The following is a 16,245-nucleotide window of genomic DNA, read 5'->3' on the forward strand; positions in this document are numbered from 1 at the left end:
CTTTTGGCCCTCTCGCACTTGTTCCTGTGGAGGGCTCCCGCTCTGCATGCTCGCTTTCTCGTGCTTCGCACTTTTTCCTTGTGCTTCTCACATGGCTTGAGTAGACTTGAATTCTAAAAGTCCCGGTACCGAATGAACTGTTTTCCGAACCAAACTTTGATCGCTCTTAACTCTAATAAAAAATCATCTATTGAGATGGAACCGAGTTTTTCAACATCAGCGAATTATTTCATGCCAATTTTGGTGCACCAGGACGCCTCCTTACTGAAGAAAGACGCCCTCACCTCCTTTCGCGAATGGAACACAAGTTGTCCGCATGCAAGTCCGAGATATTAACCACATGGCCATGGCAACCGGCCAGGCGCCGGGATCGGCGTTTTTTGGTCAAAATTTGATCGCTCATTAGATATAGTAAAAGTTTTTCAATCGTGATGAGACCAAGTTTTTTCACAGCAGCGAATTTTTTGTGATTTTTGCTCCAGTTTTGGTGCGATTTCATTGTGTAGTTTCGGCTGCCCAAAATACACACACAGACACACGGCCACTGCTATAGTATATTAAAAGGAATGTGAATAAAAACAAGATCTGAAGGCCCTAACGTAACTTCTTGTGTAACACTAACAGGATCTAACGACAAAGACGTACAAGAATGCATGTGTAAATTTTTCCTTTGTCCTAATAACTGGCTCACTGTATGCCTAACTGTAACCATATTCCCTTCAGATTATAAGTGGAATCACAGCTATACTGTATATCTGGAAAGTTACAGCTTTAGAGTTTTCGTGGCTTTCTCTAAAATACGTTTCAAAGAAAACACTGAGCAGATTTGATTTCGGCACTTTCCACTAGGCTAAATGGCAAAATATTTAGCCAAAATTATTCAGGAAATATTTTTATTATCGGATTTTTAACCAGACAGCTGTATCTCAGTTTCTGAGATTTTCAATTTCAAATATACAACTGCCATACCACGTTGAGTACACCGCTTCCCGTCCGATCAACGAAGTTAAGTAACGTTGGGTCTGGTTAGTACTTGGATGGGTGACCGCCTGGGAACACCAGATGCTGTTGGCATCCCTACGTGTCAAGTGGGGTTGGTGGAGGATTAGTGCCCCTCCCTGTAAAACAATTAACTCTAAGCCGTTGGCCACCCCGTTTGGGATACATGGCGCCTGGCAATGATGATGATGATGATGACAATTATTAGAATAAAAAGAGTATATGACCTTAAAAAAATTGGCCATGGTCATTTATACTTGGCACAAGGACTTGGTTACCTTAGGGTACCTTCATGTGTAATATCATCAAGATCGTAGAAAATATATATATATATCTATATCTATCTATCTATCTATCTATCTATATATATATATATATATATATATATATATATATATATATATATATATATATATATATTGCCAGACGCCTCAATCCCGTTTAGGGTGGCCACAAACAAATCGCCTCCAAGTCGCCCTGTCCCCCGCCATTTCACTGCCCTGCTCCCAACTCACACCCCTCTCTCAAATACCTCTCCACCCCATCCCTCCATCTCATCCTCGGCCTCCCCCTCCCTCTTCCCCCCTCCACCTCACTCACATACACTCCCTTCGTCAGTCTTTCACCCTCCATCCTCTCCACATGGCCAAACCACCTCAGTGTGTTCCTCATAACGCATCCTATCACATCCACATCCACACCACAACGCTCCATTATATCCTCATTCGTCAGCCTGTCTCTCCATGTGACTCCACTGGCTCCTCTTAAATAACTCATTTCCACTGCTCTCACTCTTGACTTGTGTCCTTCCAACAACGTCCAAGCTTCACTTCCGTACGTTAGAGTTGGAATCACAATACTGTCATGTAGTAACTTTTTCACTTCCATGCTCACTTCCCTGTTTCTTATCACTGCTTTCAAAGAACCAGCAACCTTTCTTCCCTGCTGTACCCTTTCAAGCACTTCACCCTCCAAACCTCCATCCTTACTCATCACACTACGTACCCAAGTACTTAAACGTACTCACATTTTCCAATTCCTCACCATCCAACCTCGCTGTACATTCACTGACTTCACCTCTCTCAAAGACCATCACTTTACTCTTCCCTACATTCACCTTTAGATTTCGTTTCTTACACACACTCCCAAACTCATCCACCAAGTCTTGCAGCTCCCCTTCGCCTTCACTCAACAACACAGTATCATCCGCAAACAACAATGCAGGGAGTTTCCAAACACTATCCTCTCTCACCAGGGCCACTCCAACATCCACTACCCTACCTTGTACCTCTTTTATTACCCCCATCCATGTACAGATTGAACAACCATGGAGACATCTTCATTGCTTCCACAACTTCTATCCTACTGATTTCTTCCTGTCTTCTCACCTCCCTCCTTCTCCCAGCCATTCCCCAGCCACTTATACTCGCATTACTTCCATCCTCTACGTTCAACAATTCCTTAAAGTGTTCTCTCCATCTGCTCACTTTTTCTTCCTTCTCCACTAGTAATCTACCACTTTTATCTTTCACTCCCTTGCTAACTTCACTTCCACCCTGTCTTACTCTTTTCACCTCTTTCCAGAACATTTTCTTACAGTCCCTCCACTTTACACTCAAATTCCATCCAAATTCCTCATCCACTCTCTTCTTACTCTCTCTTACTAATCTTTTCACCTCTCTCTTTCTTTCTACATATAACTCTCTCTTCCGCCACTCAACTTCTTCCACGCCCCTATTTCTCATCCATTCATTGTATACTTCCTTCTTTTGTGCCACAGCCTGTTTCACCTCTTCAGTCCACCACGCTGTTCCTTGCACCCCCCTCCGTCTTCTCTTCCTTCCACACACCACATCACATGCTGTACATATTTCTTCTGTAAATATCCTACACACATCTTCCACGTCTCCCATATATATATATATATATATATATATATATATATATATATATATATATATATATATATATATATATATATATATATATTACTGACGAAAACAAGAAGCTTCGCCTTTTATATGGCAAAGCTTAATGATACTGACGAAAACAGGAAGCTTCGCCATTTATATAGTAAAACTCAACAACACTGACGAAAAAAAAAAAAATCTTCGCCACATGTTTGGTGAAGCTTGGTAAGACTGACGAAAACAAGGTGCGTTGCCATTTATGTGACAGAACTTAATAAAACTGACAAAACCTAGAACTTAATATGACTGACAAAACCTAAAAACTTCGCCCTTTATATGGCGAAACATAATAATACTGACAAAAAGAAAAAGTTTTGCCATTTATTTGGCGAAGCTTAAATATGAAGATGTAGGATGATAATACGCCAAAAACCATCGGAAGAATGGCAGAAAACGATATGTAATCCTCCCTTTCTTTTCTTAATGGCATACTTTTGTGTACTGCATGGTTAGTTAAAAGCCATGTCATTATCATTACACATTTCGGGTGCGCTATGCTACGCCACAATGGCACGTTCTGGAGTTTTAATAATGTAGGGTTGAATTTACATGTCGTTTTACTGTCGCAACCTTCGGCCATGGTTTTGGTTATATATATATATATATATATATATATATATATATATATATATATATATATATATATATATATATATAATGCCTGGAAGAGAACAAGCATTTGGCTCATCTTTCCAGTACTAACGTTTCATCACAATTCTATTCCTGAACCATTCTCAGTACCATTTTAATTAGGGGACTAAATTTAGTTGATGATGATGATACCAAAGAGGTTTGATAGCATCAGATTATGATGATATATATATATATATATATATATATATATATATATATATATATATATATATATATATATATATATATATATATATTGCACCAGTCAGATTTGATATGGTAGGATGATGTTGGTGATGAAAAATATAACGATAAATGATATTGATAATAATGATAAAAGTAATGTAAAGGGTGGGATGATGATGATGATGATGATGGTAGGCTACAATACAATGTTTAAACTGATCAGATAGCTATAATACATAAAAAGTGGAGTTTTAGACTAGGACCATTTAAGGAACGAGTTTTCTTATCCGTTCATGGTTTGTTTTTCTGTCCCAGTTAAGACCGGACGATTATATTCAACTGGGGGTGCGTCCAGTGAGTCTGAATAGCCTCACTTCAGCTCTGACCCGCATTGGTCTTAGGGAGTCCATCACTCTTTACCACGAGTTCCTTGATTTTCTCTCTCTCTCTCTCTCTCTCTCTCTCTCTCTCTCTCTCTCTCTCTCTCTCTCTCTCTCTCAATTAATTTCTTCCTCACACTCTCAACTTTTCTAGATCGTTCTCTCCCACTCTCCCTTTTTTTCCCTCCATTCTCACATTTCTCTCGCAGTCTCACCTCTTTTTCACTCCTTTTCATTTCCCCGTCCATGATCGTGCGTTCCTCTCCCTCACTTTGTCTTCTCTTATTCAGTTTTTATAATTCAATCATTTTCTGCTTTTTTGCTGTCTGTCTCTATCGATTGATGTTTATTTGTTTATGTATCTATTTACCCGTGTTACTCATCGCCCTCTCCTCTGCATTCCGTCCTGTTCATTTTATCTCCGCATCCATTTCCTCCTCCTCTTCATTTTCTCTTTCTTTCACCTTCAATTTCTGAGTCATAAATGCTGTAGCTATATCAACATGAGTTTAATTTTCATCGTTTACGGAGATTTAATTACAGAGCACCTTATTGCCGAAAACTACATCGTTTATCTCGGTTGAGACGGAAGTTACTGTACTACAGTCAACGCAAGAACAACATCGTGAACTCTGGCACACTTTCCCAGCGACATCTTGTGGGTTAATTGACTGGATGGGATAGATCATTCTATTTTTAACCAATATTTTGAAAAGTAACCCCGTCAAAACATGGTAAAATATAATGTTTTTAACTCCTTTAGGCCAATGGACGTCACTGTATTTTGCTCCTAGAATCTGCAGGTGATTTAATTTTGTTTAGGAAAGCCATCAAAGTGAAAGAGGTTAATGAAGGCTTTAGGTTCCGCAAGTTCTAAAAGCTTCCTGTAAATGAATTTCATCATCTGTCGATGCCAATAGTACAGAAGGAACTGCTTCATCGTTCTTAATGGTTTAAGAATGACAATGAAATAAACAGGAATATATACAGCCTGGCCAACTGAGAAAAAAAAAAAAAAACTCTGTTCCATATTTTCTGAGAATGTTAGGAATGAAAAACGTAAAAACGTGATGATATTCTTAACCATTTAACCAAAGGCTGCTTTTACTCAGCTTAGTGCGTTTCCACACGTGTACTCGAACATATGTTGGCAACACAGCTGGCACCATGTTCGGGAACATGTATGGTACAGTATTTGGACAGATGTATGCAAACATGTTTCAGTGCAGCTTCAAACACTGGCAACAGAGGTGATGGGATAAGTGTGTCCACACAAGGCAGCTGAGACTTCATCATGATGTTGCCAACATGATTTGGACGCTGCTGTTCCCAACATGGTTGCAGCTTGTTCGTTACTGTGTTGCTTACATGTTGCCAACACTTGTTTGAGCACATGTGTGGACGTGTCCTTAACGAAACCTCGAACTGAGGGGGTTAGATGTAGCCTCTTCACCCACAGGGGTCTCTTCTTAATTTAATCAGGTGGTGATAGCAATACCAGAATACGTAAGACGTCATCGCATTGGACGTAATAAGACGTCATCGCATTGGACGTAATGAATTTTAAAAAATGCTAATGGTCGATGGTCTAAAACATTCATTCATTCATTCATCTAATCCAGTGTTGCCCCAGAGAAGCGTAGGAGCCTCAGGCAAGGCAATTTGGTCCTGACATTTAAGATTGTTGTTTTAATCATTTTATATCGCCAAAGGTGTCAGTCCAATGTACAATTTATTGACAAATTTACATTAATAACATCAGAATCAATTAGTCAAAAGTAAGTCGTGCCAAAAAAAAATTGTTAACAGTAACACATTAGGGGATTATGGCAAAGATATGTATGGACAGTAAATAATATGAGGCAGGACCAGTCAGCACGGCAGCATCCTCAGCACCCACCAGAATGTGGGTATCGAGTGAGAAGGTCATCCAAGTTGTTGCCCAACAGCAGATACTGACAGATATCCACCAGTGGGCATCCTTGGGGCAGCAAACCTTCGACTTGAGGGCAGTGCAGACAGTAGTGTTCCAGCATATTACTGTTGAGGGCGTGACACAGGAGGCACAAGGTGAAGTGGGGTGCTTCCTCCAATGCTGCGACTTGCCACACTGGCCTGTAGCCAAGGCATAACCTGGTAACCACCACTTTGCGCCTCCTCACCCTGAGTCCCTGACGACGATACTTGTAGAGGTGGTGGTGGAACGCATCATAATGTTGGATGGAGACGCTGTGGGCTCTCTGACGGTCTCTGTGATGGCTGATGGAATGGAAGGTATGAGCACTGACCCTAGATAGGTGGCAGGAGAGTGAGGGTGAAGGACCAGCACCATGGGGAGGTAGTCTACAGGCAGCTTTCGCTAAGTTATCAACACTCTCACTGTGACTAATGCCTATATGGGAGGGAACCCACAAAAACTTTACTGTCAGTGTGTTCTGGTGTCAACATCTTTTTCCATATGAAGTTGTAGTATCACACATTTTACATAATAATTTTTAAACCTGTTTAGTCATAATTAACAGTGTGTAATGAAGTGTGAATGATGAACAACCAAATATCATTTCGCTGTTAGCTGTGGTATAGAAGAAGGTGGATGGCAGACCATAAGTGCCACCCTGTTTCAATTATAAAATGAAGGTTAGGAGAAGTGAAAAGATATCTGAATAGTGCGTAAGTGTAAAGTCCTGGGGAACCATTTATTATGTTGGTATATGTGAATGTACTTAATACCATTTTATAGAGGTGAATAATGTGCTAGTAGAGTTGTCATTTATCTCTACTTTTTGCATAAGCCCAGAGTATATGTAAATGCTCGGCACCTCACTTTTTAGCTGACCTCAGCACCGTGCCCTAGTCGGCTCGGTGAGCGTACAGCGTCAGAAGCCGTTTTATAGTTACAAAGGGAGGTGGTATCGCTCTTACATATCTCTCGGGTCGCAGTTTTATTATTCTGTACCCAATAAAGAGAGATTTAATCTGCTCATTTCTGTCACCTTACGCTACCACTTAATAACAGACCAGCTTCCACCTCCTCGTGGCAGAGGACCTTTGGTGGGAAGTGTCGGGCAGTGACGGCGAGTAGCTGACGTGTACTACAGACAGCGTCGTCGATCCAACACGGTGGTCTAGTTATACTAAACAGCAGAACACTTAATATGTAGTCAACTGCTACTCCATAATGGCTACATTAAATTGGTGGCCAGCAGTGCAACGATACATTTTATTGGTGCTAGCGGTGGCACGATATTTAGTGCTAGCCGTGTACCGATACATTAAATTGGTGCTCAGTGCTGGGATACGATACGTGCTAAAGGGATTTATGCTGTGAACCAGTAACCCTTGCAATCGCTCGTTCCTGAAGGTGAAACAGAAAATCTTACTCTACTGTTGTAAGGGGACTAATTACCAGTGAGTTAAGTGGAGCAGATAAACTGGAGTGGTGCATATTAATTCCTCCCATTATTCTGCTAGTGCGAGATTCCTATCTTAAGCACAAACTGGCAGTTATCTCGCCCTGTGGTGTGCGAGATATCTCCATCTTCAAACGCAAACTGGCAAGAATCTCGCTCTAGTGTGCGAGAGGCGAGATAAGGGGAGTTCAAGCCAGTGCGGTGAGGAGTGGGTCAACTAGCGACTTCTAGCAACCCCAGAGGCGCGGACGGCCGAAGCGAGCCGAGGGGGAGCCGAGAGCGGCCGAGAGGTGCCACGATTGTGTGTGGTGCGTCTGTGGCATCTGCCTGGCGTGTTGCAGGGCGAACCAGTCGCTTGCTAAATCCCACAGCGAGCGGGCTGCTGCGTATGGTTGGAGGAGTCTGGTGGAGTGTGGAACGTGGAATGTGGAACATCATCCTGGACTTTCATATCTAGGTAGTGTCCATGCATTAGTAATCCACACACACACACACTTGAATCAACACACGTTAGTTAATGTGTGGAAATAAAGGTTTCTCAGCATTCCCTTGAAATAAATATACTTTCTGTGTATTTTATATGTGTCCCGTTCTCTGTCACTTACCGTAACTATCCTTTTTTTTATGTCAGTTTATCTTCCTGTAACAGGGAGGGGAACATTACTGACAAGGTCGGATGGATACAGTGAAAAAGTGGGGACGTAGAATTAAGGGAAATAGAGATAAGCCAACCCCACTAGACTCAGAATTTTATGAGTGGGTTGAAACATCAAATAAAAGTGCTCAGACATATAAAATGAGTGAAGGACATATTGAGGATCAAGGTGATGAGGATATTTCTGAAGGACAGGATGAGGATTTGAACGTTTTGCATTTGCGTTCTGGTCATACTTATTCAACAGTCCCAGAGCAATCAGTTAGATCCAAAATGGCCACTAGTCTTGCTAATGAGGGTAATCCTAGAGAGGAGACTGTGGAAGTTGAGACTACAACAGTACCTTTGGTCACTCAGGATATGCAAAATCCAGTCATTAGTGATAGTACTACAACCACTCACATACCTGTGTATACTTCAGATGTTTTTAGTACACCACAAGGTTTTGGACAGAATTTATTTTCTGTTCCTTATTCAAATGCATGGGGTATAAACACAGATGGTATTGGCATTCGAACCCAGAATCCTAATCAATGGGGCATGAATACTAATATTGGCATGCAAACCCAGGGCCTTTATCCAAATACCTGGGGCATGACTAACAATATGGGCTTGCAAAGTCAGACTAACCCTCCTCCTTTGTGGCAGATACCTGTACCTAATCTGGCTACTGATAAAGCACAGCAGCAGGCTTTGGCGAAGGCAGGCATATGCTATGCAGAAGCTAGCAAAGCCTTGCAAACTTCGGGCTGGAGAGATACAACTACTAGTTCTCCACAGCAAAGGACCAAGGCTGTTAAGCCAGAGGTGAAAAGATGGTGTGTCATACATGGGCATTGTCCTCATGAAACAGACTGTTGCCCCTTTGTCATTGAAAAGAGGAAGAAACTAGGGAACCCAGCTAGTTCGGGGGAAGCTCAGGGCCACGTGCAAAAGTAATTAAAATAGTACAATCCACCTGCGTGTGTGGCAGCTATTACTAAGGTGGACTTATTATCTATTCCTTGGATCATAGGGAAAGGTCAAGTGTCCCTGATCGTAGATACAGGGGCATGTACAAACATTATTTCTAGTAAAGCGTTGGATAGACTTAAAAGTGAAATGTCTCTAACAAACTGGACATTATCACCACCTGATGTAATGTTGACAGGTGAGACAGGGAGTAGAATGAGGATTGTAAGCCAGGCCGTTGACATTGAGGGCAGATAAACGATCTCCTGTGTTACGTGCTACGTTTTATCTGGTTGAGGATTTTCCTCTGCCAGCTGATGGGCTGTTAGGCTTATGGAGGAGTATGATATAGTAATACACCCTCAAAGACATTCCATTTCCTTTAATGGGAAAGAGTTTGTAGGCCTTAATCCCTCAGCAACACGAACTGGAACTGGCATCCAATCAGGAGCCGTCCAACCAGTTGTGACCCCGACAAGTGAAGCGTCAAGGGAGTCCCCGGATGCACACGAAGCGGAGGGTATGGACTGGAAGAAAGTCAGGGCTATAGTGAGTGGTAATCACCACTTACCCAGTCGAACTGTCTGTAAAATTCCTGTCCGAGAACCTGACGTGTCGGTGGGAACTGATGTAGCATGCTTAACTGAGACTGTAAAACATAAGGCATTGTCGCTGGAATCGACTCTGACTAGCGTTGGCCAAGACCAGAAGACGCCCCTCTTCATCACAAATATGAGTGGTGGCGCAGTTAAGCTCAGAGATGGTTGTTATATAGGCAACTTGATGTGCTATGGTGCCCCCATAAAGGAAGTCGACGACATGCCGGTGATCTCTCCTTTAGTTACATCTCAAGCAACGACTCAGTCGGAACCCGTACGTCTGGCTAAGGAAAAACAGCTGGAGCAATATGTGAAGGTCACGGATAATGTAGACCATAAAACACGACTCCTAGCCCTCCTTAGAGAATTTTCCGACGTAGTATCACTTCCAGGAGAAGCGCTGGGTAGGACGGATAGGGTGAAGCATCATATTGGTTTGTGCCCTGGTACAAATCCAGTTTATGTGCCCGCATACCGTCTACCGCACAGCCAAAGGAAAGCAGTGGATGAGGAAGTTGAAAGGATGCTTCGTGATGAAGTTATCCAGCCTTCCTCCTCGCCTTGGAATGCACCACTCTTTCTAGTGCCTAAGAAGGACGGTGGTGTGAGACCTGTTGTGGATTTTCGGCAAGTGAACAAGGTAACAGTACAGGATCGTTACCCGATTCCGCATCTGCGAGACTTACTTCAATCATTAGGTAAGGGAAATACTGTGTTTACTTGTCTGGATCTAGCGTCAGGGTATTGGCAGGTGGAGCTGACCAAAGAGTCGCGTCCCATTACTGCTTTTAGCACTCACCGTGGGCACTTTGAATTTCTCCGGATGCCTTTTGGACTGAGTAATGCTCCTTTAACATTTCAGCGGATGATAAACCAATTGTTTGGCGAGATGTTAGGGCAAGACGTCTTAGCGTATCTAGATGACCTAATCATCATGAGTAACAATGTTAACAGTCATTTTAACAAGTTAAAACGAGTGATGGAAACCTTGAGATCCGCAGGTCTGAAAATTAAGCTGTCTAAGTGTGAATTTCTGAAATCCAGTATTAGATTTTTAGGACACCTAGTTGATGGTAATGGCATCAAGACTGTGCTGGACAAGGTAAGGCCAATGTTAAATTTTCCTACACCACAGAACAAAGATCAGATAAGATCGTTCCTAGGCCTCACTGGCTTTTATAGGAGTTTCGTCCACAGGTATGCCATCATAGCATCACCTTTAACAACGCTACTTAAGAAGGATGCTGCATGGAAATGGGGACCCTCGGAAGAGAAAAGCTTCAACGAGCTCAAACAAGCCATGTCAGAAACACCCGTATTAGCGTTTCCTGATTACACTCAACCTTTCTATCTGTGCACGGACGCCTCAGGTCTGGGTCTGGGAGCGGTGTTACAGCAGAAGGATGAGCAAGGTAAGACACATACCATAGCGTATGCTAGTAGGGCATTAAGACCCCCAGAGAAGAACTATTCGACGACACATTTGGAGACATTAGCAGTCGTGTGGGCGTTAGGACATTTCCGGGATATTATCTTTGGCTACCGGATAATTGTTTTAACTGACCATGCACCCATACGCGACTTGTTTAAAGGAAAAAACTTGCACGGTAAGGTTGCACGTTGGTTTGGCAAGGTAATGGAGTTTGATCCAGAGGTCAGATATTTACCAGGCCGTCAAAATGTTGTAGCCGACGCATTGAGTAGAAACATTGCTGCTACCATAGCCGAGGATGTTGCTCTTGCTGAGTATTCCTCAGACACGGTAAAAGCGGAACAACGTAATGATGCGATGTGGTCTCAAGTCATCTATGCCTTGGAGTCTGGCGACGAGACTTGTCTACCTGAACTCCCAGTACCAATGACTCACTTCCATCTTCAACAGGGTCTTTTGTATAAGCAACCCCCAGGGAAGGACACTGCATATCAGTTGGTTGTTCCTGCTACCTTACAGCAAGCCGTGCTACAGTTAGTTCATGACGTACCTCAAGCGGGTCATCCCGGTCGCGATAGATGCATACGTGAGGCGAGAAAGAAATACTATTGGCCGACCATGAGGAAGGATATAGAAGCCCACGTCAGTCAATGTGTCAAATGCGCGGAAATACGAGGAACGACGGGACTTCCGACTCCCATCTATATCCTCTACCGGAAAAACCCTGGGATACAGTCTCCATTGATCTCTTAGCGTTGCGGAGAAGTCGTCAAGGTTCAAGTTATGTACTGATGGCAGTGGACCATTTCTCACGATACACTGTTTTAGCACCTTTACAGACGAAAACTTCAGAGGAGGTGGTGCATGCTTTTGTGACTTCAGTGATTTGTCCATACTCTACACCCAAGGTATTGCTCAGCGATAATGGCAGTGAATTTCGTAACCAGGTGTTACAAGAAATCTGTCGTATGTATGGAGTAAAGCAAGTTTTTGTAACGCCTTACAGTCCTAAGAGCAATGGCCTGGTGGAGAGAACAAACAGGAAGATACTGGAAGTCTTGCGACCAGTAATAACCTCAAATCAAGAGGATAACTGGGAAGACTGGTTACCACATGTAGCGGCGACCATCAACTCCTCAGAAAATTCATCAACTGGGAAGTCTCCTCATTATATCCTTTATGGAGAAGAGAAAGTGTTACCCTACGATTTGTTGGCTGGACCTCCTACTCCAGTATACAACGAAGAAGACTACGCAAAGGTACAGTTGTTGAAATTCCAACGTATACACAGTGAAGTACGGAAAAGATTAAAAGCCTCAAGAGCGGAGATGATGGCGAAACAACACAAAGGTAGTCAAGAAAAGACTTTACAGGCAGGCCAGAAGGTCATGATCCACAACCCTGAGAGAATTTCCAAGCTCAGACCTAAGTTCCACGGACCATATACCGTTGTGGAACGAGTACGTGGAAATACTTATAGAATAAAGGATGAAGCTAATGGAACTCAGGAGGTAGTACATGCTGATAGGATCAAACTAGTAAGTCAAGAGCTAGGCCTAACTAACCCTGCGTCTGATGTGTTGTCCCCTCTGTCTTCGTCGCAGTCTATGTCGTCATCCATACCTGTCCCTAACCAAGAGTATCGCAGCAAGCTACGATCCCACAACAAGAGTGATTAAGGGAGTATCTTCTCTTGCAGAAAAAAAATGTGGCTGTGGCTCATACTCCTTGTGCGTTGCTTGGGGTGGACCTATGGAAAGACGTCGGACACGGACACGACTGCGTTAATGCCAGGAGCACTGAAGAGCCCACTTGGAGAAGTCGTAGTAGTGGAAGATGCAGTATGCGTCTACTATCCAATGGAAGGCTATCTCCAAACGCCAGATATTGTCAAGGAGGTCTCCAAGGGCTTGTCGAATCTCAGACAGCAACTGTTGGAAGTGGGAAAGATGTTTAATCGAAACCCACGATTGACGAACTCTGACACTGAAGCTTTGGAACGAACCTTGCATGGAATTGTTGAGCTTCAGACTAGGCATATAGACAGGCTCACCGACAGGCTCACTAACTTGCATGTTGCTTTACCTAACGTACACTCTGATCTTTCCAAGCATGTCCATGCACGTACTAAGAGAGGACTTGTGGATTTTCTAGGAATCCTGTCTCAACAGCTCTTTGGCACGGCATTAGATAAGGATGTAGTGCAATTGGGTAAACAGATGCATGACTTGACACTGGCCGCTAAAGCCAGTAATAGATTAATCATGCATGTGTATAAACAGTTAGATGAGTTCACTAACAAAGCTAACGAGATAATTAGGACTACCAACCATCTAGTAGAGCTTGTGAACAACATCCAAATTAACCTACCAACCCTAGCTAACTTGGTATTCGCTGAGTACTTACATGCTCTCGACGAGTCAACCACTGCTTTGGAGAAGCATGCAGCCAATATGGTGGACGGCTTAATCGATGCAAGTTTGAACAGGGTTAATGCTTTATTGCTGCCTACTAATATACTAACAAATGCACTTGATATAGCTATTTGGAAGCATGGACTTATGCCACTCTTTGATCTGAGTCAACTGGAATATTATTACCCATTGTTAGAGGCCCAGTTGACCCATGAAGGCATCCTGATATTGGTACTTATGAGGAATGCTGTAACATACCAGGCATGGCGGTTCATTTCCTTCCCTTTTGCTACTGCTAATAATACACTTGTTGTTATTGAAGAGGGTCCAGAGGTGCTGGTTGTCTCAGATGACAAGAAATATGTAGCAGAAACGACTGTGGATGAATTTGAGAAGTGTAAGGCCTCATTTCTTGATCTCCATGTATGTCCTGCTTTCCATTTTGTCTTCGAACCATTAAAGGTAGAGGAGTGTAAGAGGGCCTTGTTGGACACAAATACTTCCTCTGCTCTGCAACGTTGCACCTTCCAACCCATTCAGTTGAAGTCAGTTTTCCATGCTCATATTCTTGCGAAACAGTACTTTTACTTTCCTGAGACAGAGGATGTAACTGTGATTTGTGCCTCACAGAATCAATTCCTTACAGTAAAGGGGTACTATGTTGCACCTGATTTTTGTGAGTTACACAGTAAAGAGATAGCAGTTCTGCCTAGCAAGCATCATCTAGCTTTGACAGTGAACTTCTCATCCCAGTTACGACCCATTTTACCTTCATTCAGTGTTACTTCCTTGAATGTGAACAGGCTGTCTCATGTATTAAAGGAGCTTACCTTCCTCTCCCACCTGAACAGGACTGATTTAGAGCCTTATGTACTGTCCTATCTTCCTTCATACCTTTCTCCTTCCTATTTTGGTCCTGGCGTTGGTCTTCTACTTATTGTGGTCTTGTCCTGTGTTTGTGGTTTAGGCTACTATTTAAGGCGCCAATTAAGGAACCCACTGATACCACGTGTCCGTACTCGAGGACTGCAAGTGGATGTTCCTGAATAGTTAGCTACCCTACACTCTGGTTAGGCTACACGGTAGTTAGGACAACAATGTCGACGAGGACGTCAATGGTGTGGCCGAGCGATGTTCTGGTATCAACATCTTTTTCCATATGAAGTTGTAGTATCACACATTTTACATAATAATTTTTAAAGCTGTTTAGTCATAATTAACAGTGTGTAATGAAGTGTGAATGATGAACAACCAAATATCATTTCGCTGTTAGCTGTGGTATAGAAGAAGGTGGATGGCAGACCATAAGTGCCACCCTGTTTCAATTATAAAATGAAGGTTAGGAGAAGTGAAAAGATATATGAATAGTGCGTAAGTGTAAAGTCCTGGGGAACCATTTATTATGTTGGTATATGTGAATGTACTTAATACCATTTTATTGAGGTGTATAATGTGCTAGTAGAGTTGTCATTTATCTCTACTTTTTGCATAAGCCCAGAGTATATGTAAATGCTCGGCACCTCACTTTTTAGCTGACCTCAGCACCGCGCCCTAGTCGGCTCGGTGAGCGTACAGCGTCAGAAGCCGTTTTATAGTTACAAAGGGAGGTGGTATCGCTCTTACATATCTCTCGGGTCGCAGTTATATTATTCTGTACCCAATAAAGAGAGATTTAATCTGCTCATTTCTGTCACCTTATGCCACCACTTAATAACAGACCAGCTTCCACCTTCTCGTGGCAGAGGACCTTTGGTGGGAAGTGTCGGGCAGTGACGGCGAGTAGCTGACGTGTACTACAGACAGTGTCGCCGATCCAACACGGTGGTCTAGTTATACTAAACAGCAGAACACTTAATATGTAGTCAACTGCTACTCCATAACGGCTACATTAAATTGATGGCCAGCAGTGCGACGATACATTTTATTGGTGCTAGCGGTGGCACGATATTTAGTGCTAGCTGTGTACCGATACAAGTGCATGTTGAAGGACTAAGGCCAAAAAGGACAATATTCTATGCACAACAATGTCTTTCGGTTTAGGGGAGGAAAGAGCCTGAAGGGCAGACCTAGAGTCACAAATCACCAAACCATTAAGACCACGTTGACAGTGGAACATCCAGTATGCCACACAACTCACAGTAAGTGGAACTGGTGGGGGCTGGGAGTCTGCGACCCACCCATCCCCCTGGCAGCGAAGCAACATCAGGGGAGATTACAGCACACCCCACTGAACCATCTGGCTGGAAGGACCTATCTGTGTAGAAGTAGTTCAGTGTGGGCTCCACAGATGGCGCCATAGGAATGGCCTCCTCCAGCGCCAGCTGTTTTTGTAGTGCAGGCAGAGCCGTCTTGGAGGTGGGGGTGTAGTGAACCGACGGGGCGGGATCCACGGTGGGAGACAAGGAAAAACTTCAGCCTCTGGAATGTCGATGTTTTTATCCTCTGAATGAGAAAAAAGACAGTCTTAATGAGGACACGGCCGCCAGCCTGAAGAGGTACACATGGGTGGGGCTGTAAGGCATTTCTAATTATATTGAAATAGTGGGAGACAACTTGACGGTAATGGAGACATATAAGAGTGACAAATGTAACCGTTGAATAAATTCTGTCAATAAT

General features: G+C 43.1%; 1 non-coding gene across 1 annotated transcript; it reads left to right on the forward strand.

Annotated features, from left to right (window-relative positions):
• The first annotated feature begins 955 nt into the window (after positions 1-955).
• LOC145415159 (5S ribosomal RNA) lies at positions 956-1,074 on the forward strand. Its single transcript, XR_013900014.1, has one exon. It is a non-coding gene; the product is annotated as a 5S ribosomal RNA (ribosomal RNA).
• Positions 1,075-16,245: the final 15,171 nt, after the last annotated feature.

The sequence above is a fragment of the Coenobita brevimanus genome, chromosome 101, assembly GCF_032717465.1.
Source record: "Coenobita brevimanus isolate Jiangsu-jjx chromosome 101, ASM3271746v2, whole genome shotgun sequence".
NCBI lineage: Eukaryota > Metazoa > Arthropoda > Malacostraca > Decapoda > Coenobitidae > Coenobita > Coenobita brevimanus.